The 27,088-nt window shown below is 42.3% G+C and overlaps 1 long non-coding RNA gene across 1 annotated transcript; it reads left to right on the top strand.

The window, feature by feature from the left end:
* LOC128635410 (uncharacterized) lies at nucleotides 1-26,608 on the top strand. The gene is made up of 3 exons (XR_008398386.1): nucleotides 1-595; nucleotides 24,662-24,783; nucleotides 25,119-26,608. It is a non-coding gene; the product is annotated as an uncharacterized LOC128635410 (long non-coding RNA).
* Nucleotides 26,609-27,088: the final 480 nt, after the last annotated feature.

Below are 27,088 nucleotides of genomic sequence, written 5' to 3'. Positions count from 1 at the left end.
CAAGAGAAAAGTCTGCCACTCATCTGATGTAGAAATAGATCAAAAGTATATAAGGAAGTAACTGCTTGAAAAGATAATAGACCCTACAGTATAACTGTCAAAAATGATGATGTACATAATGTTACAAGAAAACAGACTGAGGCAAGATATAAGGAAATGTTTAGGGCAGCATTAAAATAGAAAACCCAAGACACCTTGGAGATACATAACGAGGAAACGTGTGGAAACTTGTGATTGGATGTGCAAAAAGAGGAAACGTGTGATTGGTTAAAATTGGAAAATGTATTGGAATGTAAATAAGGATATGGTAAACTAGCAGGAGCTTTGGTGCAAATTACATCTTCATGTGGCGAGCAGTCCTGGTACCAGTTGGTTTGTTTGCTGTCTTGCATTACTGCTTATAAACTTATTTGAATATCTGAATTCATGAATTCGCTGTTTTATTCATCTTGAGTGTAAGATAGATCTTGTAATTAGTTTATAGTTTGAATCTGTGAACTAGCAGGGTCAATGTAGGATGGAGAAGCAGCCACCTGACTGAGGGGACAAAGCCCCGCCATCCTGACCAGACAACTTTGGCCAACCATAGGAAAAGGTAAGCAGAGTGGATCAGTTCTGTGACCCTGCTTAAAAATTAGTAAATTACAAACTAAAAACATAGTAAATTACTAACCAAAAGATAAGAAATAAAATTGTGTTTTTAAAGTAAAAAGACTGGATTGAGAGGAAGAATATACACATTTGCAAATGGGTCTGTCTAAAGCAAATATGAGCACATAGTGATAAAATGTGTGTGCACAATGTGTGTTTAACGACAGACTGTGACTCCCACTTGTGGATACCACTTTTCTTTGAGAAAAGAACAGGTCTGTTACAGGCAGGTTGGGGGTAGGACCTACCTGTGGATACTGCTTGGGTTTTTTTTTTTTCAAGAAAAGAGTAGATCTATTACAGGCAGGTTGGGGCAGGACCCACCTGTGGATACCGCTGGTTTTTTGAGAAAAGAATAGGTCTGTTATGGGCAGGTTGGGGGGTAGGACTCACCTCTGGATACCGCTGGGTTTTTTTGGGGAAAAGGACAGATCTGTTATGGGCGGCTTGAGGGTAAGGCTAACCTGTGGATACTGCTGTTCTTAGGAAAAGAACGGGACAGCACTGGCAGGTTTGTGATGAAAAGCCATCACTGTGGTGATACTCTGTATCCATTGTCGCCGACTCAATCTATGTAAACACCACATCGATCCAAGCAGTTGAATGCTCCAATTTGTTTGGGTCAATGTACCATTAAATTGGGCGTTTATTTCTTCATCTCAAGTGTCATTCTTCTGTGATAAGGATCTCTGTCTTGTGGTGTTCATGCGTTCGGTGCACGTAGTTGGATTTCTCTCAGTGGGTGAGTGGGCAAAGGGTGAGGTGTCCTTGTCAAGTGAGGTTCCACATGGTAGATGGCAGCTTGCCTGAAAGCTTTTCATTTGGAGATATCACTATCTTCTATGATATATGACCGATGTGTGAGATTTTTTGAGTGTATGAATCAAGTTCTTTGTATTGGAGAAAGAAAGTGAGTAAGTAAGGTTTATTGATCTGTTTAAGTGTGTGTAAATATGAAGTAGAAGATTTTTATGTAATAGAAAAAAACTGTAGTTGCTGTGTGTGTGTGTTGAAAACTACAGAGCAGCCAAGGAATTGATACTGTAGCTATTTTGGACATTTGCCTAATGGCTTCTCTTGTAATCCAGAGGTTTTGTCTAAACGATCGTCTCAAAGCTGGTTATGGAGATTTCTTGGGCATTCTCCTAATTGTCATCATTGTGATGATAAAGGTTAAAAATCTCCTCTGTATAACCCTTGAACTTGTATAAAATGTCTTTTGGTTTGACAACTGCATGAGCAGCTGTGTGTGTGGAGTATGAATGACAGGATCCTGTGTGTGTGCCTGTGCGCCTGCATGTGTATCTGTATCTCTCTGTGTGTATGTGTGTGTGTGTGTATGTGTGTGTGTGTATGTGTGTGTGTGTGTGTGTGTGTCTGTGTGTGAAGAAAAAAGAGAGAGAGAGGTGCTGGTTTGTGTGTGTTTGAAAGTGAGCACTTGATTTGAGCTGGCTGACACAGTTTTGAAGTTTATTTTTATTTTTTAATTCCATAAAAACACCATAGAAAGAAGCACAAAACTAGTTCAAGTAAAATAGAGCAATTGATATTTCTGTTTTCTTCTTTATACAAGAAGGTCTTAGCCCAAATTATAAAATACATGGCCAATTTGTGTTAGTGATGTGTCATTTGCTAACGAGTCGGCTCTATGAGCCGCCTCCTGTTTTTATTTTTCTGGAAATTAATACAAGACAGATTAATAGGATGATCTTTTTGCCACACATCATGGCCACGCGCACTTCATGCACTAACTGAATGTTGTGTACATGTGTACGTGACAAATCACGTGTGATAAAAGTCTCCATTTTAATAGCCTATATTTTATATACAGTGGGGGAAATAAGTATTGGATATGTCAACATTTTTTTCAGTAAATATATTTCCAATGAGGCTATTTACATCGAATTTTCACTAGACATCAGGATTAACTCAAGAAATTCGGAAATATAAATAATTCACAACATTACAGTCCATAAATGAAGTCATGTGTAATAAAGTGGAATGACACAGGAAAAAAGTATTGAACACGCTACGAAAAAGCAGTTCTCCAAGGCAAGTTAACTCAAGGAAGCAGCTGAAATCCGAAAGTAATTATACCCCCTATCTGGGAAAATTAATATCAGCTGGGTTAGTAAATTGATGGTCTATAAAAAGGCTTTTCGTTACCAAGGTGTTACACAAGAAACATCTCATGATGGGTAAAAGCAAAAAGCTTTCCCAAGACCTTCGCAACCTTATTGTTGTGAAACATATTGTGGAATCGGATACAGACGTATTTCAAAACTTCTGACTCCTCCAGTAAGCACCATTATCCGCAAGTGGAAGCAACATCACGCCGTAATCAGTGGTCAAGCACAGGAACTCCTCACAAGATTTCTGATGAGGGAGGGAGGAAAAAATAGTCAGAAGGGTAGCTCAAGAGCCAAGGACCACTCGGAAAGAGCTACAGAAACACTTGGAGGCAGTAGGTGCCATCGTCACAGAGAAAACAATAGGCAATGCATTCCACTGCTCACGCTCACCCTGCAAGACTCCATTACTAAAGAAAAGGCATGTCGAAGCTCATTTAAAGTTTGCTACAACTCATTTGGACAAGCCTATGAAATACTGGGAGCATGTAGTCTGGTCAGACGAGAGCAAAATTGAACTTTTTGGCTGTCATACTACACACCATGTTTGGCACTGCACATCACCCTAAAAACACTATACCAACAGTGAAGTTTGGAGGTGGAAGCATCATGGTGTGGGTCTGTTTTTCAATGCATGGTACTGGCAGACTTCATATAATTGAAGGAATGATGAATGGAGCACTTTACCGGGAGATTCTTGAGAAGAATCTGCTGCCATCCACCAGGATTTTGAAGATGAGATGTGGGTGGACATTTCAGCAGGACAACGATACAAAGCATACAGCAAAGGAAACTCTCAATTGGTTTCAGAGAAAAATAACCAAGGTGTTAGAATGGCCCAGTCAATCAAATGACTTGAATCCAATTGAAATAGATTTAAAGACAATTTGAATAGAAGAATTGGCCAAAATAACACCTGAATACTGCGGCCCATTAATTTCTTCATACAGGAAGCATCTTGAAGCTGTCATTACAAACAAAGGGTTCTCCACTAAGTATTAAATAAATTTCAGTTAGCGTGTTCAATACTTTTTTCCTGTGTCATTCCTCTTTATTACACATAACTTCATTTATGGACTTTAATCTTGTGAATTCTTTATATTTCCGGATTTCTTGAGTTAATACTGCTGTCTGGTGAAAATTCCATGTGAATAACCTCATTGGAAATATATTTACTGTAAAAAATGTTGACATATCCAATACTTATTTCACCCACTGTATACCAGGGATGTAATGTAGAATAAACACATGTGAGTTCCATTATAAAGTGATTCAGTCATACATATGCCTTAAGCCTATTACACGCTACGTGATTTTAACCGCAGATTTCCTAATTTCACTGACTAATTTTGCCACCTGGTGACTACACCTGCCAGTTTGGTGACTACTTGTTGTATGCTCCTCTGGCAACCAGCTGTGTAGTGTGAACAGATCAGCAATGCATATTACATAGCCTGTGAACAATCGCTTTTACTCCAAAGATTTTATGCATGATTGATTTCCTCAGTAATTAATTTTTTTTTGTCAAGTACAGCACTAAGAAACAGTCAATGAGATTCCTTGTGGAAGTCTCCTTCATCCGCTGTCATGCGCAGCAGATCCTTGAATCCAGTTTAGCATGTATTTATATATTTGTGTTGGAGAAAGACAAAATGTAAGCACAATAATATTGCTTCTGTTAGAAATGATTTGGTATGTCATACTCAAATGGTTGTTAAGAACAGCATGAAATAAACACAATATGTTTCTTGCCAAGAATAAAAATATCTATATTACTTTTCACGATATGTTGTCTGCATCTCCTCAAACAACTTTTTCTTGTTTCTGTACAAAATAGTGACAGTCACATGATAGACTGCTGTAGCATTTTAATTTTCCTGCAAAAGTGGGATTTGGGATCCTGTAGTGTATATGTCTGATCTGAGAGTGATCCTGTAGTGTGTACACCCCTACAACTCCAAGCAAGTGATTCAAGTCATGTCGTATGAAAGGGTCAGCAATTCTGAGATTTTGAAAGTTGTGTAGCACTCTGCCTTACACGATACTATATCAGTGTCATTGTTGTGTTAAAATACTCTCCACCCATCTGGTCTGTGATGATCCCTTTCCATTGGATAAAATGGGGGACAAACTGTCCAGAGCAACAGATTGAATGATGAATTTGCTTCAGTACATCAGCACCAATTCTTTTCTTCTCTCTTATTATCCTTTCATTTTGTCTGTCGTCAAGAGTCTTAGAGGTAATTTGTTGTAAATGATTGAGATTTACTCTTGAAAGCAATCAAAGTCTTTATTTATAGCAAACATTTCAAGCTGAGCCTTACAGTATGTCCTCTCTTTCTCTCTGTTACGACCCGGTCTAGGTCGGGCCGCACCATACAATAAAATAAAAAAAGAAAAGGGTTGGCGAGACCAAGATTGTGTTTGCTTTGTTTATTCTCCAAGCAGAGAACCTTATATATATACACACACAGTGGTTTCACTCTTCAGAAGCCGGCCAGGCCAAAATAATAAACAAAAATACCCTCTAACCTTACCACAAGAAAACTAACTAAACTACAAGAAAAGAAAACAAAAATACACTGTTTTCCCTCACTCCCTAGCTACCCCAAAACCATGAGAAAAGAAAAATCAACACAAATGGCGCCGACTTCCTACAAACCACTCTTAACTGTACACTATTTACAGAGGTGACTATTAGGGTGTTAATTAACAAAATAATATATACATATATACACAAGTGTGTCACACGAATCTTAACGGGGAAGAGCATAAACAAAGTAAAACAGGCATAAGGTCATACACCGGCGAAATAGTCATACACAGGCGAAAAGCACTTCTCTCTATACACAAAGCAATGGCAATGATCTGCCCTGGGATGGAGACTGATGAGGCTTAAGTACACTTCCGGAAACGTGCAGACAACCAATCGTGTTACACAGTGCCGGAGCAGGCATGGACAAGACGTGATCATCCACTAGCAAGCCGGAACGTGACGCATGCAGCAGGCGGGGCCTAGAGTAGGGGGAGGAGACAAAAGAAACCCATCCCACCACCGACATAGACACATAAATGGCACATAGAGCAAACAGAAATACATTGGATAACATAACACCCCCTCCCTTAAGAGTGAACGTCAGGTTCATAACTGTCATTAAAATAACACCAAGATAGTGAGTCAGCCACAACATTTTCAGACCCTTTCTTATGCTGAATGGTTATGTTAAAACCTTGCACAATCAAGGACCACCGCATGAGCCATTGGATGTTGTTTGACATACGATGTAAAAACACTTAGGGGGTTGTGGTCTGTAAAAACAGTAACAGGGTCAGAGCTAGAACCAATATAAACTTCAAAATGCTGGAGCGCAAGCAAAAGCACAAGGGCCTCCTACTCTATAGTGCTGTAGTTCAACTGATGATGGTTAAACTTGTGAGAAAAGAAGCTAACCGGGTGATCTATGCCCTGAGCATCTTACTGAATCAAGACAGCACTGGCACCCATACCACTGGTGTCTCCTTCAAGTTTGAAGGGCTTCACAAAAGACAGAGCAGAAAGAACAGGTGCACTACATAACAACAGCTTAACAGCCTCAAAAGCAGCCTTAGAGCTAGAAGACCACACAAATGAAACAGAGTTACGGAGGAGATTTGTGAGAGGCAACACAACATCTGAAAAATTCTTACAAAAACTCCTATAGTACTCAGCCATCCCAAGAAAGCGTCGAAGTTCACTTTTTATTTTAGGTGCAGGAAAAGTGGCAATGGACTTAACTTTAGCATCCAGTGGGTGAACAGTACCATGTCCAACCTGTTTATTGAGGTAGGTTACGGTGGTATGATCAAACTCACATTTTGTGAGGTTCAGAGTAAGAGAAGCTGTCTGGAGACGAGCAAACACACAGGCTAACACACAAATATGACTATCCCAGATGTCTATAAAAATGACCACATCGTCGAGGTAGGCTTCACAGTTCTCTACATCTCCCAATACCTGTGCCATTAGCCGCTGAAATGTAGCTGGAGCATTTCTCAGACCAAAAGCCATGACCGTATATTGGAGGAACCTGTATGGTATAGCATTGACTTTTCTATAATTTGTGCAGAACCTATAGCTTTTGTCAGGCTTTGGAACTAGCAGGCAAGGCGAGCACTAGGGACTACAGCTAGGCACAGCAAGACCATTCTCAAGCAAGTAGTTTGTTTCTTCTATCATAATGGCACGTTTAGTGGGATTAACCCTATAAGCATTTTGTTTAACTGGAGCATTATTATTATTAACATCAATGTCATGTCTGTGGACAGCAGTATGAGCAGTACGCTCATAGAGGCAGCAGCTACTGACGTGACAACAAGAACTGAAGAACCAACATCCATGGTAACACAAGAGATCTAAGGCTTGAGCATATTCATATGGCACACATGAGACTTTCGTTTCCATCAGGGTTTTTCACAACATAGTCTGTATCACTCAACTTAGACTCAATAACATAAGGACCTGTGAACCTAGCCTGGAGAGCAGAGCCGGGTAATGGCAGTAAAACCAAAACCTTGTCACCCGCTTGGAATGTACGCACCACAGCCTTTTTTATCAAAACAAGCCTTCATATAGGCCTGAGAGGATGCCAGAGAACTTTTGACTAACTCAAAACCAGTATGTAGGCGCTCCCAAAAGGAACTAACATAATCTAGGACATTCCTAGTTAGGGGTTTCACTGGACTTGGAGACAGGAACTCTTCCTGTAAAACCTTTAAAGGTCCACGAACAGAGTGCCCAAAGACTATCTCGGCAGGACTGAAACCAAGTGACTCTTGTACAACATCACGGATAGCAAATAATAACAGGGGAATCCCTTCATCCCAATCTTTTCCCTGCCTAAACAGTAGGTCCTAAGCATAGACTTCAATGTCTTGTGGAAGCATTCTAATGCACCCTGGGATTCTGGGTGATAAGCACTAGAAGCCTGATGACGCACATATATTTGTGTCATAACCTTCCTGAACAGAGCAGACATAAAATTTGAACCCTGGTCTGACTGGATGTATTTTGGCAAACCAAAAGTGGTACAAAACTTGACAAGACCTCTAATGACAGCACAGGACTTTATGCTACGCAGGGGTATAGCTTCAGGGTACCTAGTAGCAGCACACATCAACGTTAGTAGGTATGAATCACCAGACTTGGTTCGAAGAAGGGGACCCACACAATCTATTAAAATTCTTTCAAAAGGTTCTCCCATAACAGGTTGAAGTGGAGCAGGGGGAATGACCTGATTTGGTTTCCCTGCAACCTGACACACATGACAGGAGCGGCAATACCTGGCAACCTCTGAGCTCATAGCAGGCCAAAAAATGCCTTAGCACATGGTCATATGTCTTCCTCACACCAAGATGACCAGTGGGATCATGGTCATGGGCAATACTCAACAACTGGGTTCGGTATGGTTTTGGAAGCACAACTTGAAAAACTGACCTCCAATCCTGCTCAGAGTTCGGGGGTGTCCACTTATGCATTAATACATCCCCATCAAAGAAATACACTGTAGAACAGTGAGGTAACTGTGCCTTATCTACAGCACCAGCCATACAGTGAGAGTGCAAAACATCTGTTTTCTGGGCAGCCACAAGCTGTTTTCGACCAACACCCCATTTACCACACTCTTCTTCCAATACTGAAGAAGTTTTAGATTCGGGAAGAACCCCAGGACTAGAACACAAATCTTGGTTTTCAAATAAGGGATCGTCATTACACATAAGTCTGAAATATCGACAGCACCTTTCATTTTGCAAGTTTGGGTGCTTGTTACTACACAGGAACTGAAGACAGAGGGAAACTCACGTAAAAGCTCATTGCTCTCATGCAACACGGGAGCGTCTGTTACAACAGGTGAATGGAAAACCTTTCCACCGCCTAAATCATTACCCAAAATAAACGAAACTCCCTTAATTGGCAACTGAGGTTGAACTGCAACCTTAACGAAGCCAGACACAACCTCTGAATGAAGATAAACCATATGCAATGGGGCCTTCACTATACCAAGTTCACTACCCTGAACTAGAACATCTGCACCACAGCTAGAGTGCTCAGACAAAGGAAGGACGTCTTCCAGCATAAAGGACTGAGCGGCTCCAGTATCTCTCAGAATACACAGTGGTTTATGATCTGAATCGGTATCAGAGAAACTATGCCATCCAGAAAAAAAGGTTCAAATGAAGTATCAACTGAAGAAAGTGAATGCAAACTGTCACAGTGTTGTCGTTGTACGTGCACTAAAACCACACTCTTAGGACTGTTTTGTGCTTTCCGTCGATTTTTGTGCATTAACACGGGACAAGCAACAATGAGGTGACCAGATTCGTGACAGTAAAAACATTCACTGGACTCACTAACATTTTTGATGCGCTCACAGGAGCTTTCAGGCTGTAGCTGCAATCAGAAATATCACAATGGGGAGGGGAAAATACAGTTTTGTGCGTGAGCACAAACTCATCAGCCAAAACGGCAGCATCAGCGAGCGAAGAGACTTTTTGCTCATTCAAATAAACCACAATTTTGTCAGAAATACAAGTCTTAAATTCTTCAAGCAGGATCAATTCTTTTAACTGATCAAAAGTAATGACCTTATTTGTGGCGCACCACTTATCAAATAAAGCAGACTTTTCACGCGCAAACTTAACATATATTGGCTGGCGGTTTTGGCATGCTTTCGAAATTTCTGCTGATAAGCTTCAGGGACAAGTTCATATGCTCGTAACACAGCCGATTTAACTTTTTCATACTCCAAGCTTTGTTCCAACGTTAGAGCAGAACATACTTCTTGAGCTTTTCCCACAAACTTGCAGTGTAGCAATAAAGACCAAATATTTCTAGTGGCACCAATGCGCTCAAACACAGGGAAATAGGTGTCCACCTCACTTTACCTAAACATAGGAACTAACACAATGTGTTTACTAACATCAAAACCAGCAGGACTTACAGACGAGGTGCCATGATGCACAAGCTCTAGCACAGGTGATGACTGATGAACAGGTACAGGAAGCGCAGGTGCAGGAGATGCAGGTCACCCGGGAGCTGGCCTATTTTGCAGCGCCAACTCTAACTCCAGCTCCTTCAGCAGCTTTTTGAGGTCTCGCTTAGTGGCGCTCCATGCAACTGATATGCTGTAAAAATCTGCAAGGATCAATAGATCATCCTTACGGCGTCGCTCAACCTGCCGACTTCCTACAAACCACTCTTAACCTTGCACTATTTACAGAGGTGACTATTAGTGTGTTAATTAACAAAATAATATATACATATATACACAAGTGAATCACACGAATCGTAATGGGGCAGAGCATAAACAAAGTCAAAACAGGCATAAGGTCATACACAAGCGAAATAGACATACACAGGCGAAAAGCACTTATCTCTATACACAAAGCAATGGCAATGATCTGCCCTGGGATGGAGAATGATGAGGCTTAAGTACACTTCCGGAAACGTGCAGGCAACCAATTCTGTCACACAAGGCCGGAGCAGGCGTGGACAAGACGTGATCATCCACTAGCAAGCTAGAACGTGATGCACGCAGCAGGTGGGCCCTAGAGAAGGGGGAGGAGACAAAAGAAACCCATCCCACCACCGACATAGACACACAAATGGCACATAGAGCAAACAGAAATACATTGGATAATGCTCTCTCCTTAATTATGCACTGCGTGCAACATCAACATCCCCTTCCAATCAGTTGAAATTAGATGAATGTACTGGTGGGATAGTTACCTTTTCTTTTACTCCTTGCTTAATTTCATAATAAAAATAATAAAGAATGTTGTTAAGAGACAAGCTTACAATTCTTATAAAAATAAATATGTGTGTGTATGTGTCCTGTCTCTCATTATCACAGCAGAAGGAAAGGTAGGAAGAGAGACAGCGAGTGAAAGATGTTTGACTTTTAAAAGGTCTTTATATACTGTTATTTAAGACAATTCCATTAAGAGAGTCATAGACGCAGACCTGACAGTTTAAACACATTACCATGAGAAATTACTAAATGTTGCATCACGGCGAACATGCAGCTACAGTTCCCAGCATGTAGTGCCACCCGTGGACATGGCGGATGAGGACTATGCTTCCCAGCCATGCCGCGCTCGAGTTCGCCGGAGTTCTGATTACAAACACCTGCACTATATGAAAAATTATAAAAGGGGCTCGTTAACGTCAGCTGCTTGCGAAGTAAATGCTCAGCAGCCTCGTCTCTGTTGCATAACAAGCCGTAGTTTCTTATCCGCTATCCTGGTTTAGACATTAGCTTGTTTGTTGACTACGATTCTGCATTATCTCAGTATTACCCGTTTGCCCGATCATCTGACCTTGATTTCCTGCCGTACTCCATCTTTCGTCTGCCCCACGCATTCTGGACTGTTCATCCGCGCTTGTCTCCGCAAAGGAATCGTGACAGATTACTTCACCGACTATGGAGACAGCGGACACCCCGTTTTGGACCAAAACCACACGTTAGCGGTGTATTGGGATGAGATATCACAGTTACGCACTGAGGTTTCACCTTTGAGCACTTCCGCGTCTCCACCCGCGACGCCCTCTGCTCTAACGATGCATCCACCGCCAGACACCTCAACATATGTTCAGCCAATGCAAGCTGCGCACATTCCGTTCATGCAGGCTGTGCACATTCCGGCGCTGGCTATGCACATTCCGGCCGCACCGTCTGCGCACAATCCGCCTCTGCCTACACCAGAGAGGTATGCTGGGGAGCCAGAGGGATGCAAGGGCTTCCTGCTACAGTGCATGCTGTTCTTTGAGAGCCACTCAGACATGCCGGAGGTCCGTAAGCTGACCCACTTTATGGAGCTAGGAGTGGAAGTGAGGAGGTGGTTTCAGACCCTCACTAATGGACCTCCTCGTCCATTTCCAGCACGCCTTTGACCATTCCGCTGATGGCTGGGAGACCGGCCAAGATCTCATGCACATCAGACAAGGCTCACCTACCGCGAGGGAATATGCTCTGGAATACTGCACCATCGCTGCCCGGAGCGGATGGAATGAGCCTTCACTTAAGACCGCGTTTCATCAGGGGCTATATCCTGAGTTATTGAAGGAGTGCAGAGTGCAGCTATTGAAGGAACCCATGCAGCTTGGGCATGCTCGGACCCGCAAGGAGGAGAGGGAGAGAAGATGTCACAGTGCATTTATTGTGGTGAGGGTACTCACGTCATTCGTCAGTTCCCCCACAGGAGACCTTGAATGACTGAGAGGAGCACAGACAACCAACCTCATCACTATCGGGTGAGTCCATTCCAGTCACACATTTCTCATGTATTTGCCTTACCCATTGTGCTAGAGCATTCAGGCCATTCTTTTGTCCTTTCAGCGCTCGTTGACTCCAGAGCGGCTGAGAATTTCATAGATGAGAGGACGGCACAGAATCTCGGCCTCCCCATACGTCCTTTGCTCCAGCCTCGGGAGTTCCAATCCATCGACGGATCCCCCATAGGAGGGGGAATCATATCCCACAGTACAATGCCAAGCAATGTTCAAATCAGTGCCCTCCATCATGAGACCATTGTCCTTTACATCACGGTTTCTATTAGACATCCCGTCATACTCGGCCTACCTTGACTAGCACTTCACAACTCCCAGGTCTCGTGGACGGACAAACAAATTACCAAATGGTCCCCGTACTGTTGGCGCAATTGTCTGAGGGGTCCCACAGTCCCTGTGGCCACCACGACTGTGGAGAGTCCCCTGTCCCATGTCCCGGTCAAGGTCCCTCCTGAATATCGTGACCTCCACGAGGTGTTCAGTAAGGAGAGAGCAAGTAGCTTACCACCTCACAGACCCTATGGCTGTGCCATCGACCTTCTACCCAGGGCCAGTAAACCTCGGGGCCGTGTGTACCCGCTCTCCCAAGCTGAGCAGCGGGCCATGGAAGAATACATTCAGGAGGCTCTCCAGCAGGGGTACATTGGACCCTCCACATCTCCCGGGTCGGCCGGCTTCTTCTTTGAAGAGAAGAAAGGAGGGGGCCTTCATCCATGCACTGATTATCGAGGCCTCAACCCAGTGACAGTAAAGTACCGGTATCCCCTGCCTCTCATTCCCTCAGCCCTAGAACAGCTACGGTCCGTGACCATCTTCACGAAGCTGGACCTGCGTAGTGGGTACAACTTGATCTGCATTAGGGTGGGGATAAGTGGAAAACAGCCTTTAGCAACACCTCTGGACACTATGAGCACTTGGGTATGCCGTATGGGACATGCTGGTGAGGTACATCATCACCTACATCGACGAGATGTTGATATATTCAACATCCCTAGAGGAACACATCACGGATGTTCGACAAGTATTGCGTCACCTGTTGCAATACCAGCTTTACGTAAATTCCGAGAAGTGTGAGTTCCACCAACACACGATATCATTCCTAGGGTGTGTCATTAGCCCGAGAGGAGTCACCATGGACCAGCGCAAAACTCACCGGTCGTGGAATGACCCACTCCCCGAACCGTCAGGGAGTTGCAGCATTTCCTTGGCTTCGCAAACTTTTATCGGCGATTCATTCAGGACTTTAATAAGGTGGCGCAACCTCTGACATCCCTCCTGAGAGGTAAACCCCGGCGAGTCCTTTTGGACCCCAATTGCCCAGGAGGCTCTGGAGAAGCTTAAACAGGCCTTTACCACAGCCCCCATCCTCAGACACCCAGATCCCTCCAGACCATTTGTCCTGGAGGTTGATGCGTCTGAGGCAGGAGTGGGGGCCATTCTGTCTCAGAGATTCAGGGACAAACCCAAGCTGCATCCCGTGGCATTCTTTTCACTTAAGTTGTCGCCAGCTGAACGCAACTATGATGTGGGGAACCGAGAACTCCTGGCTGTTAAGCTGACCCTAGGGGAGTGTAGACACTGGCTGGAGGGAGCTGCACACCCGTTTATTGTCTACACAGACCATAAAAATTCAGAGTATCTGAGAACCGCCAAACGTCTCACACCCTGCCAGGCTCGCTGGTCCCTGTTCTTCTCCAGGTTCCGGTTTACTCTGTCTTATAGGCCCGGAACAAAGAACACAAAGGCCGATGCACTGTCTTGTATCCACTCTTCAGAGGGCTGGGTGGACCAGGAAGGGTATATCATGCCCCCCTCCAATATCGTTGGTGCCATGGAGTGGACCTTAGATCGAGCCTTAGCCCGCATACCCAGATCACAAATCCCGACAGCCTGTCCTCCCGAGAAACAGTTCGTACCGAAAAGGTACTGCCTGGAACTCATCACCTGGGCCCACATGACACTAGCGATGGGTCATCCGGGAGCCCGTCACACTTACCAACTGCTGGCCAAGAAGTATTGGTGGCCTCATATGCCTAGGGAGGTACAGCGTATTGTATCCTCATACTCCACGTGCACTCAGTCCAAGGTGCCGCGCACTCTACCTGCCGTGGGGTTGGTACCGCTATCCACACCTGAACGCCCGTGGTCCCACCTGGCCCTAGATTTCATAACGGACTTGCCGGAGTCGCAGGGTAACACCCTGATACTGGTGATCGTTGATCGGTTTTCGAAATCCCTGTGCCTAATTCCACTACCGGCCATCCCATCCGCCTTTACCACGGCCAAAGTCCTCTTCAAACATGTGTTCCAATACTTCGGCATCCCAGAGGAGATTGTGAGTGACAGGGGTCCACAGTTCATGTCTCGCGTCTGGGCCAGTTTCATGGAGAAGATGGGGGTCAACGTTAACCTCACGTCCGGGTACCATCCCCAGGCCAATGGACAGGCAGAACGGGCCAACCAAGAGGTCATACGGTTCCTTCGAACTTCTGCTCCACCAATCCAGGGGACTGGAGCCACTTCCTATCATGGGCAGAATATGCACAGAATTCGCTACGGCATTCCGACACCCAGCTCACCCCATTTCAGTGTGTTTTGGGCTACCAGCCGCCATTGTTCCCCTGAAACACCACCACCACTGACATACCAGCAGTAGATGAGTAGTTCTGCTGGAGTGAACAGGTTTGGCAACACACCCACCAACAGCTGGTACAGGCCTCCCGCACCACCAAACGAAAGGCAGACCGGTGCCGAAGGGATCACCCCATGTATCAACCTGGAGATAGGGTGTGGCTCTCCACAAGAGATCTAAAGTCACCCCTCAAAAAGTTATAAAAGGGGTTCATTAACGTCAGCTGCTTGTGAAGTAAACACTCAGCAGCCTCGTCTCTGTCGTATACCAAGCTGTAGTTTCTTATAGACTATCCTGGTTTAGACATTAGCTTGTTTGTTGACTACGCTTCTGCCTAATCCCAGTATTACCCATTTGCCCGATCATCTGACCTTGATTTCCTGCCATACCTCGTCTTTTGTCTGCCCCACGCACTCTGGATTGTTCGTCCGCGCTTGTTTCTGCAAAGGAATAGTAACACTAAAGAGCATCTAAAGAATAAAACCTCCCACACTGTTGAGGAGAACAATTGTATACTTATACATTTACTTAGATATTAAACATTTTGTACAGCAGTCCTGTTTTTGTTTTTTTTTGTTTGTTTTTCAATTTACAGCACCAGACTGACAGTAGTTCAATTCAATTCAATTCAATTTTATTTGTATAGCGCTTTTCACAATAGACATTGTCTCAAAGCAGCTTTACAGAAATATCAACATGGTATACAGATATTAAAGGTGCGAATTTATCCCAACTGAGCAAGCCACTGAGTGGCGACGGTGGCAAGGAAAAACTCCCTAAGATGTTTTAAGAGGAAGAAACCTTGAGAGGAACCCGACTCAGAAGGGAACCCATCCTCATCTGGGTAACAACAGATATTGTGAAAAAGTTCATTATGGATTTATATGAAGTCTGTATGGCATTAAGAGCAGCCGTAGTCCCAGCAGTCTGGAATTAAAGAAGATTTGAGCTCCATCCAGAGGCAGAAAGGATCTGGATCTCTAGTATCTCCATAAATTCGTGTGGGGCTCGGCGAAAGGAGAGAGGGAGAAAAAAGATAATTATGACTGCGAAGTAGTAGAACAGAATCTAGTCAGGGTAGGCTTGAGTAAACAAATATGTTTTCAGCTTAGACTTAAACACTGAGACTGTGTCTGAGTCCCGAACACTAATAGGAAGACTGTTCCATAACTGTGGGGCCCTATAAGAGAAAGCTCTTCCCCCTGCTGTAGCCTTCACTATTCGAGGTACCGTCAGATAGCCTGCATCTTTTGATCTAAGTATGCGTGGCGGATCATATAAAACTAAAAGGTCGCTTAGATATTGTGGCGCGAGACCATTTAGTGCTTTATAGGTTAATAAAAGTATTTTATAATTAATGCGAGATTTTACTGGGAGCCAATGCAGTATTGATAATATCGGTGTGATATGGTCGTATCTTCTAGTTCTAGTTAGGACTCTAGCAGCTGCATTCTGGACTAATTGGAGCTTATTTATATTCCTACTGGAACATCCAGACAGTATGGCATTACAGTAATCTAATCTAGAGGTGATTAATGCATGAACTAGTATTTCCGCATCATGTAGTGACAATATGTTTCTTATTTTAGAAATATTTCTGAGATGAAAGAAGGCTATCCTAGTAATATTATCTACATGAGCATCAAATGATAGGCTGGAGTCAATAATCACTCCAAGGTCTTTAACTGCTGCACATGATGAAACAGAAAGACCATCCAGAGTAACCATGTGATCAGAAAGAATACTTCTAGCTACACGTGGGCCTAATAAAAGTATTTCTGTTTTATCAGAATTAAGTAGAAGGAAGTTAATTAACATCCAATGTCTAATGTCCTTTACACAATCCTCAACTTTACTAAGCTTCTGTCTGTCCTCTGGCTTCGCTGAAACATACAACTGTGTATCATCAGCATAACAGTGGAAGCTAATTCCATGTTTACGAATAATTTGACCTAGGGGTAGCATATATAAAGTAAAGAGCAGTGGGCCTAAAACAGAACCCTGTGGAACTCCAAAAGTAACCTCAGTACGCATGGAGAATTCACCATTTACATCTACAAACTGATAACGATCGGTCAGATAAGACCTGAGCCAGGAGAGGACTGTTCCCTTAATACCAACAACATTTTCTAATCTATCAAGTAGAATAGTGTGATCTATAGTATCAAAAGCTGCACTAAGGTCGAGTAACACAAGCAGCGAGACACAACCCTGATCGTAAGTCAGTAGAAGGTCATTTACTACTTTAACTAACGCTGTCTCTGTGCTATGATGAGGTCTAAATCCTGACTGATACATTTCATGAATGTTATTCCTATCTAAGTACGAGCATAACTGCTTTGCTACAACCTTTTCTAAAATCTTAGAGATGAAGGGGAGATTTGATATTGGTCTATAGTTGGACAATTGAGACGGGTCAAGATCAGGTTTTTTAATCAAGGGTTTAATAACTGCTAATTTAAGTGATTTAGGTACATAGCCAGTGCTTAGGGAAGAATTGATTATATTTAGAAGTGGTTCAATTACTCCTGGACCAATCTGTTTAAACAAACATGTAGGTACGGGATCTAGTATGCAAGTTGATGAATTGGCTGAAGAGATTAATGTAGCTAGTTTGGTCTCTCTAAGCGGAACAAAACACTCTAAACATTGATCTGATTTTGCTATATTGTCATGTAATGGGTTTGTTACAGTACTGTCCAGTTTTAATTTAATGGCCTGTATTTCACGTCTAATATTTTCAACCTTGTGTTGAAAAGGAATCTAGAATTATTTTTGTTGTCTCCTATTAAGGTGGAGAAATAGATTTTTCTAGCATCGCCAAGAGATTTCCTATATTTCGGTAGGCTCTCCTTCCATGCTGTTTGAAATATCACCAGTTTGGTTTGACGCCATTTACGTTCTAATTGTCGAGTAGTCTGTTTTAAGGTTCGCGTTTGATAGTTATACCAGGGTGCTTATTTTTTTTCTCTAATTATTTTCCTTTTGAGTGGAGCCACTCTATCTAGCGTGTAGCGGAGTGTTGACTCCAAGCTTTCAGTCGCCTGATCGAGTTCTGTGTGATCTGACGGTGATCCAAATCTAATTGATGTTTCTGCGAGGTTATTTATGAAGCTCGGTGCAGTAGCTGATGTGTAGGTACGTTTTACGCGGTAGCGAGACGAGGTGGAAATATTATGATCAATACATATTATGAACGAGATAAGATAATGGTCTGAGACAACTTCAGACTGCGGAAAAATGATAATATTTTCTATACTTAGTCCGTAAGTTAGTATGAGGTCAAGAGTGTGACCACCATTATGAGTAGGCCCGATTACGTTCTGATTAATCCCTACTGAATCTAAGATGGACATAACCGCTATTCTTAGAGGGTCTTCCAGGTTATCAAAATGAATATTAAAGTCTCCGACGATTAATGCTTTATCTACAGACACAACCAGGTTTGAGACAAAGTCTGCAAATTCACTAAGAAATTCAGTATATGGCCCTGGGGGTCTGTAAATAATAATTAGAGGAATTGACTTATTTTTTGTGGCTACATAACTTATACTGGTATAAAGAATTTCAAAAGAATTAAATTTATGCTTAGGTTTTTGTGTGACGACTAGATTTTTACTGTGGATGAGTCCAACACCTCCTCCTCTACCAGTTGAACGAGGCTGATGTACATAACTGTATCCAGGAGGACTGGCTTCATTTAATGCTATGTACTCGTTTGGTTTAATCCAAGTTTCTGTTAAACACATTAGACGCAAGAGATCTAATGTTTAATAGTCCTAGCCTCAGATCAAAAGTGCTGGCTGTGCATTCAATATGATTTAATTTTATGTTAATTAGGTTACGAAGATAGACTTTCCAAGATTTTCTATATATTTGTATAGCTCGGGGAACAGACACAGTCTCTATAGTATGTATTACCTTTGCCGGATTTTTAGTTGAACATTGATTATACTGAATGTTGTTATTATTGGAAGATGTACTTACGGTAGGCAGTCACTTGGAGTGTAGCGCCTTGGAAATGTTGTCTGAAAGCAGTTCCGCTCCAAGGCTGCTGGGGTGCAGGCCATCAGGACGAAACAACCTAGGACGCTCCCAGAACAGATTCCAGTTATTGACAAACACCAGATTCTGCTCATTACACCAAGAGACTAACCAATCATTTAATGCTAGAAGTCTACTGAACTTTTCTGCTCCACGTCTGTATGTGGGAAGAGGTCCAGAGACGATGATCTTCGCGGTGGGTGATCTGCCTCGTACCATCTCGATCAGGCTGGAGAAGTCCCTCTTCAGAACCTCCATCTGCCGCAGCCTGGTGTCGTTCGTCCCCGTGTGCAGCACAACCGCTCCAATGCGCTCGTCCTTCTTCAGGATCCCGGATACCTGCGCAGCGACATCAAGGACACAAGCACCAGAAAAACAGTGTGTGCGCACCTTACCTTTAGATGAGGCTACACGGACGTTCCGCACAATGGAGTCCCCGACGATCACAGCGTTGGGTCTGGTCTGGCGGAGAGGGGCGAAGCGGTTCCTGGTTGGAATCTCGAACACCGGAGGTGGAGAGGGTCCAGCCCGCGCCTTTCGCCGCTGGTTCACCCAAGGCCCGAGGTGTGTTGGCGCCGGCGTGACGGAGACCACGGCTGGGAAAGTCCTAGGTGCACGGTCCCTGCACAGAGAAACACACGGCGTAGAGGGGCTGGGAGTGGAAATACCACGCTGTGTGCTTACCTTGGATATGTGGGCAGAGGCACAAGATGTTTCCAGCGCAGTTTGTCGCTCCAGCAGCTGGGCCTGCTTATCGAGTAGGCCACGGATCTGCTTCTCCACATCCTCCAGTTCCAGCCGCACCATGTGAAGCTCAAGCGAGTCCTCATCTGCACTCAAAACTGGAGAGACAGCAGACATATATATATATATATATTTTTTTAAAACAGAACAGCGGTAAGTGAGAAATGTGAAACGTAAACAAGGCTAGCGGTAGGTGATGCTAGCGGGCTACGGGCTACAAGCTAGTCGCGGATGTTTTGTAAAAAAAAACAAAAAACAAAATACAGATCAAATTTGCGACAGCGCAACGTTACGATTGTTTTATCTAAAGTGGTGTCAGTTATATTTGTATAACATAAGGTAGATAATTTTAAAGTATAGAGATTAGGAGAAATTAATGTAAATTAATGTAATAGCGTTAGCTCGAAGGGTGCTGCTTCCTCAGTTACACTTCAGGTCACTGCTGGCTGCAAGACAATTTAAAGGTTTACATTAATGTTTTCCTTATAATGCATTATCATATAACAGTTACGTCAACAGTCAAGTCATGGGAGCTTGTATGGTGGACTCTGCACAAAATATAGCACTAATAATAAACAGATTTCTAATAAATGTATTCAATAATTGAATAATTGTAGATATGGTGAAACTTTCTGAAAGAGTATCTTAATAGTGATACATTTCTTGATGGTTTGCTATAAGGCAGAAATTTTTAGTAATCCCAATACATGCCTATTTAAAGCTGCCATTTTATAATTTATGAAAAGGTATAACAATTAAAGATAACTGTGATGACGAAGAATGAGAAGACAGCACCACGCACAGCCTGGATGCCCTCACCTCCCCCTTAATATAAAATACACATTTTTTCCCTTCACTCCTGCCTCCTGAGTGTCTGTGTTCCTCCTGTCACAGCCTTGAATTGCCACAGTGGTGGAGAATGTGGACATGAACCTATACCCAGCACAAACCTCCAGCATGGATCCCATGAACACTGAACCTGCCCAGACCACTTGCATGGATCCCATGCTGCAACACCAGCTGGAGATCAACCTCCAGCAGCAGGTAGTGACCCAGGAGCTGGAACAGAGTCTATGGATCGTCACTCAGGAGCTCCTACAGCTTAAAAAATCTGGCTCTGCTGCTGATATTCCTCCCCTGGACCTCTAACGAGAAGCCCAGCGCATGCTCACCAAACTCAGCAGTGAGGACAATGTCGAGGTCTTCCTGGAGACCTTTGAGTGGGTCGCCCTACTCCTCTTGGGGGAGGAGCAACGGGCCTACTACCCGCTCCCGTCTGAAACTGCCGCTGACTAAAAGACCCTCAAAAGTGAGATCCTGGTTCTCTCTGAGATCCATGCCCACGGAGCCAGACCCATCCACATCACAGCAGACCATCAAACCCTGGCTGGCTGGATGTGTGCACCATGAGCTGAAGACTCCCGATGCTCCTATGATGGCTATCAGGGTGAACAGCAAGCCAGTCTCCACCCTCCTAAACTCCGGGAGCACCGTGACTCTGGCACAGCCCACCATACTATGCTGAGACCCTCAGGGAACCAGAACACTCCCGGGTTCCTGCATCCATGCGGACATCCAGGAAGTTCCTGCGGCCGAAGTCAGGGTCTGGACTTCTGATAAAGACTGGTCTTTCCTCATTGGGCTCATCCCAGATCTCCCTGTCCCATTACTTCTCATGTGAGACTGGCCAGGGTTCCAAAAAACCACTCTCCCTCCAGGGCCGACACCAATGGAAGCCACCAGCTCCCCAACTGTGGGTCCAGTGGGCCTACCTGGCCCATGGAGAAGGGGACGCCAGGGAAAAAGCCACTTCAGGTGAGACACCTACACATTCTAACCCTGTGTCTTCAGTGTTTCACCAGGTCACTTGGGAAGGAAACTTTGGGTGCAAGTAGAAGGAGGACAACTGCTAAAACACTGTTGGAGGAGGTGCAGCACATAGAGGGGATTAACCAGAATCCCAAGCAGAGACTGCCCACCGCCTATTTTCTAGTGAAGAAGGGGATATTCTACTTTTGGACAGAAAGCCAGGGTCAGACCTGTGACCTCTTTTTCATCCCATGGTCCTAGACCCAGCTACTGATGCACCTGGCCCACTTGCACCTGCTGGGGGGTCACCTGAGGGCCCGGAACACCTTGGAGAAGCTGAAGGACAGGTTCCTTTGGCCCGGCATGGACATGGAGGTCCGAGTGTTCTGCTGAAGTTGCCCCCAGTGCCAGCGGACAGAACCCCGGAAGCCAGCACCAACCCCTTTGAGAGGATTAACATGGACTTCAAAGGGCCGCTCCCAATTCCGCATGGGGTCACGAGTATATCTTGGTCATCGTGGACTATGCCACTGAGTATCTCGAGGCAGTACCCCTGCGGAAAGCCACCTCCCACAACATCGCGATAGAATTCATGCTTCTGTTCACGCACGTGGGGATCCCCAAGGACGTCCTAACAGACCAAGGTACGCCATTCATGTCAAAACGAATGGTTGTTCTGTTCTGGTGGTTGCAGGTCTGACCGACGACATTTCTTTATGCCTTACAAAAGCAGAAGCAGAAGTTGACAGCATCGAAGATGACACTCCCTGGCCACACTGCACTCTCGACTCATGCTCCTTTCAAATTAAAATGTCTTGTGGTTTACACAAAATATGTTTTAAAAATGTTATATAGTCTCTCATCATCACTTTACACAAGTTCATTTCATTCTTGTTGCAAAAATTAGACACCAAGTGTTGTCATTTCTGACTCATTCAGATTTTAACACATACATTTAAATCACTGGGACATGGGATTTATCACAGTCTCTTACTAAATAATTCATGACTAAAGTCAGATTGATGAAGTCACTCATTTGATGATTGATGCCAAGATCTAAAATCTACTCCAACACACACACACACACACACACACACACACACACACACACACACACACACACACACACACACACACACCTGATGAGGTAATATTATGAAATGTAGCAAAAATACTAAACATTTACTTTACAACGTTTTGACACATCAAAAACAACTATTTGTCTGCTAATTTCAAATTGGTTAAATATCTGAAACACAGCTTTAGCATAAAAAGGAAGAGTCACTCAAAAGCACAACAGATTTTTATATTTGCAGGAGTTACCAAAAGACTATCAGATCAAACATAACTGATCTAACATAAACTAACAAATGAAATAATTTGTTAATTAATAAATCATGAATTAAAATAATGAATTAATATAAATGAATATGTAAGTATTTAGTGTAAGACTGGATACTCACAGTTTGACACAATTTCGATGAACATTGGACCGTATAAAGCTTCTGGTACACTAAGAATGCCACAGTCCAGGAAAAAATATTTACTTTAATATAGAATTCAGTACAGTCTATTATGGCTACTGCATTGTAGATTAGCCATTGTCACTTCAGTTATTAACAATAATAAGGAATTTAATTAAAGTACATTTTACAAATTCGTACATGCAATATCCATAAATAATGTATATACATGCTTGTCATTGCAGACTATACCAGTCTTGCCAGCATAATGACTTTGTCACTAAGAATTGAAGACTTCTTAGACAACTTTTGAAACTTTATTTAAAAAAAGAACCTACACTCTAAAAAATGCTGGGTTATTTTTTCTACCCAAATGCTGTGTTGAGCCTTTTTGGTCATTTGGGTAGTTTTATGGGGAACACTTTCTATTAAGCCCATGCATATAATGAATTAAAGCCCCATTTATAATTATTTATTAGCAAGTATTACTGCTCTAGAAACACATTTATAACAGTACATAATGACCTCTAGTTGGGTATAATAACATATATAACTACATTTTTATTATTGTTAGAATTACATAAGTGATACACTTGCTTTTTCAATGCCCATGCTCATAATGTATTATACACCAATTTATAAGTATTAATTAGTCAGTCTTATGGTTCCATTCATGTATTCATAAAAATGCAGCCTACATTTTTATAATGATATTATTTTAGTTATAATGACACCAGCTTAAGTGAATTATTTTATATTGTTGTTGATAGTTGTGTTGTGCTGCCTTAGAAATACTTATTGTGAGTTATAAAGGTTATTGATTGTGTCATTGATGGCTTTAAGTAAAATCATATGAATACAAAAGTGAGTTGCAAAGTTTTTATTTTTTTAATGTTACATACCATCAAAACATTGTAACATAAATGTTTGGAGTATAATGTCAAATCAGAATATGCATTTCCATGCATATGGCTGAGGAGCTAGAGGTTTTAACAAGTCAAACTTTCTAGTCAAACAAATATTGACAAACAAATTCCTGACATCAAGAAATGCCTGAGATGAATAAGTGCATATTGAACAAGTGAACAAGTGACATACTATGTCTCAGAAGGTGCTGGCTAACGTTCTCCATCAATTTTCATCTGGGAGATTGTCTCTATGATGACACTGTTGATGGCAGCAGGACATCTATCAGTAAATGAGGAGAGCTTCTCCACACACTCATTCCATGGAGTGATCCTGTCAAAGACCTCATAAGCAGCTCATTTCAGTTCATTAATATGATTTGTTGTATTATTATTTTTTTTTTTCATTTTTTATTAAAACCATTATTGTTCAGTAGTAGCATTTACAAATAAACAATTTTAACCCTTTTTTACCAGTACACTGGAGTTTCATTCGGCTGGTGGAATGGAAATCGAATTATCTGGCACTTGCAATCAGTATAAACAAAGTATTTTATCGCCGCAAGTCTGTTATAAGATTGGCTTTCTGTATGTGCAGTGTCATGATGGGCGCTCACACTAGGCTAAGCATCCATATTTCTGTTGTCCGCCACTGCAAATATAGGCAAGAACAGGATGTTACATCATCCGTGAAAATCATGCAGATGCTCTTTTTAAGTTGTTTTTATAATCTTTCAAAGCTGTGTTGTAAAGTACATACCATGATACCGCTAAAATTAGAGCTTCTATTTTTTAAAAAATAACATTTTATTAATTTTTTTACTAAAAAGGTCACGCAGTGACATCATAATCATCTATTGGCCACATGCCTTCACATGACACGATTATGCAGGCCAGAGTTCACCAAATTTGAACCTTCATCACACAGTGAACTTGCATTTCTGGTCTGCCGTTTTCAGATGCGTTTGTGCACTAAAGCCTAGTGTGACAACTCCATGACTCTGGCGATGAATTGGAAGTTTTTTTTGAAGGAAGACAGCATGAATTGAGCGGAGGAGCATTCCAGCAAGGAATGGACATGGTATATACTTTCAAAAGTATATAAATTATGTTGCTTTCTATTTTTAATTTTAGCTTGTAGCGTGGAAATGTCTTTGTTTGCAGGTAGTATGGAACTATATCTTCCTACATGTAGCATGGCAGTATTTTTAATTTTTTTTCACATGTAGCATGGCATTGCATTTTGTAGAATAATAAACAACAGCAAATGCAACAGCATGGGTTCTCTGATAGCTAGATAGAAATATTTAATTATTATTGTTATCATATAAATATAAAAAGACAATTTAGCATTTACTATGGGTGATTTTGGTTACTTGTATTGTACTTTGTATTCATGATTATTTATTGTTACAGAGAAGAAGAAATGCTCCTCATCCTCCTCACACTTCTTCTGAGGCCTTCTCCCCCAACATGCACGTGGAATTTTCCACTGCAAAACTGACAACTCCATCTACCCTCAGAGAAGTCAGAGAAGAGGGGTCACTTGTGTATCACTCATTTGAGCCATTAGGAGAGCCAGTGCTCCTGCACCTACAACACAACCTGAACAGGTGGCACAATATTAACGAGGATGAAGGGGTCTCCTGTACAATATCACTTTTCTCCAGCCCACATTCCTTGGGTACAGCTTGATAGCCAGCAGAAGCACACATCTCTAGAGCTGTTCTAGTTATTTTTTTGGTAAAGCCACTCTGCAACAACACAAACCGGTATGCAGAGTAAAAGCAGAATGGTATGTAGGCACCATGGAGTCCTGTAACTAGCCTGAAAATATGCAAATTCCTGGGCCTAGTCATTTACTGTAAATATAAAGCCATCAAGAGATTGAGATTTGTGGAGAAAGAATAAGCTACATAATTTTCCATTCCAAACCTCTGTATGGGCATTCTACAGATTTGATGCAATATTCTGGATCCTTACAAGCAACGTCAAAGATGATGAGCAGAATGACCGGCTAAAAGGCATCACTAGCTATGATTGGCTCTTTTATGTGAAGCCCACCAGGAAGCAGCTCTTATTGACATGAGGGGTATACTGTCCACCTCACCAGAACCTGGTCATCGATGAAAGAAATGGAAGCCACAAGGTCTAGAATTGTGGATTTTAGGACTTATGAGGCCATGGGTTCAGTGTGTCTGAGCCAGTGCCGGCTCCAACTGCCAGTGACATATCACAGATGGCAGAGAAGAGGCCATGCTATCCAGTGACAATTGTAAACACCTCAACCTCTGCCCAGAGAGACAAAGCCTCAACTGGGAGAAAACACTGTGTACTGCCTTCAAAGGAAGTTCACCAAGACTATTTACAAATACAGGTCTTGTGATGTGTTCCTGTGTACTATATTGGACCATCTTTGTTTCAGTGAGTTGGGATTATGCCAAGGACAGCCAAGCTCTATGATGCGCACTAGAATATGACTCTTAATATTTTTTTATTAAGGTTTTTTGCACTTTTGTTCATGTTTTGCATATAGTAGTTTATATTTTGCACTTTCATATTTGTTGTAAATAGTTATTTTTGCCTCCTAAAATCCAACCCCATGTCTATGTCATAGGGGGTGGAAACAGCACCTTCTGCATGCCTATATTACATATTTGACAGTGCTAATTGGGCTCTTGTGCTGATTTCAGTAAAGGGTAAATGAGATGTTTCAAAGTTCCAAACTCTTTATTTGTGAAATTGCACATTCTGTAGCTAAGAGTTTCATGGTTTTCCAATTTGTTATTTCATTTTGTGCCATTTGGATATGTTTTTGTCTATTTTGTTGGTGGTTTGTGTCATATGGACATGTTCTCTATGTGTAATAAACTCATCTTCATGATTTCTTAACATGTGCATTATGGAAACTACATTCTATGCTTTCACATTACTTAAAGCCATCAATGATGCATTTATAAACGTTATTAATTATATTATAACTTACAATAAGTATTTATGAGGCAGTGCAACACAACTATCAACAACAATATAAACTAATTCACTTATTGGACATAGAAATAGATCTACATTATGAATAAGTCATTATAACTATAAGTTATGATAACATTATAAAAATGTAGGCTGCATTTTTATGATTACATTAATGGGACCATAAGACTGACTAATTAATACTTATAAATTGGTGTATAATGCATTATGAGCATAGGCCATGGGCACTGAAAAAGCAAGCGTGTCACTCATGAGTAATTATAACAATAATATACCTGTAGCTATAACTGTTATTATAACAAAGTATAGGTCCTTACTTGTCGTTATAAATGTGTTTATAGGGCAGTAATACTTGCTTATAAATAATTCTAAATGCGGATATAATTCATTATAAA

The sequence above is a fragment of the Ictalurus punctatus genome, chromosome 19 (genome assembly GCF_001660625.3).
Source record: "Ictalurus punctatus breed USDA103 chromosome 19, Coco_2.0, whole genome shotgun sequence".
NCBI classification, from domain to species: Eukaryota; Metazoa; Chordata; class Actinopteri; order Siluriformes; family Ictaluridae; genus Ictalurus; species Ictalurus punctatus.
The sequence above is the reverse complement of the archived record's forward strand: the minus strand, read 5'-3'. Positions and strand labels throughout refer to the sequence as shown.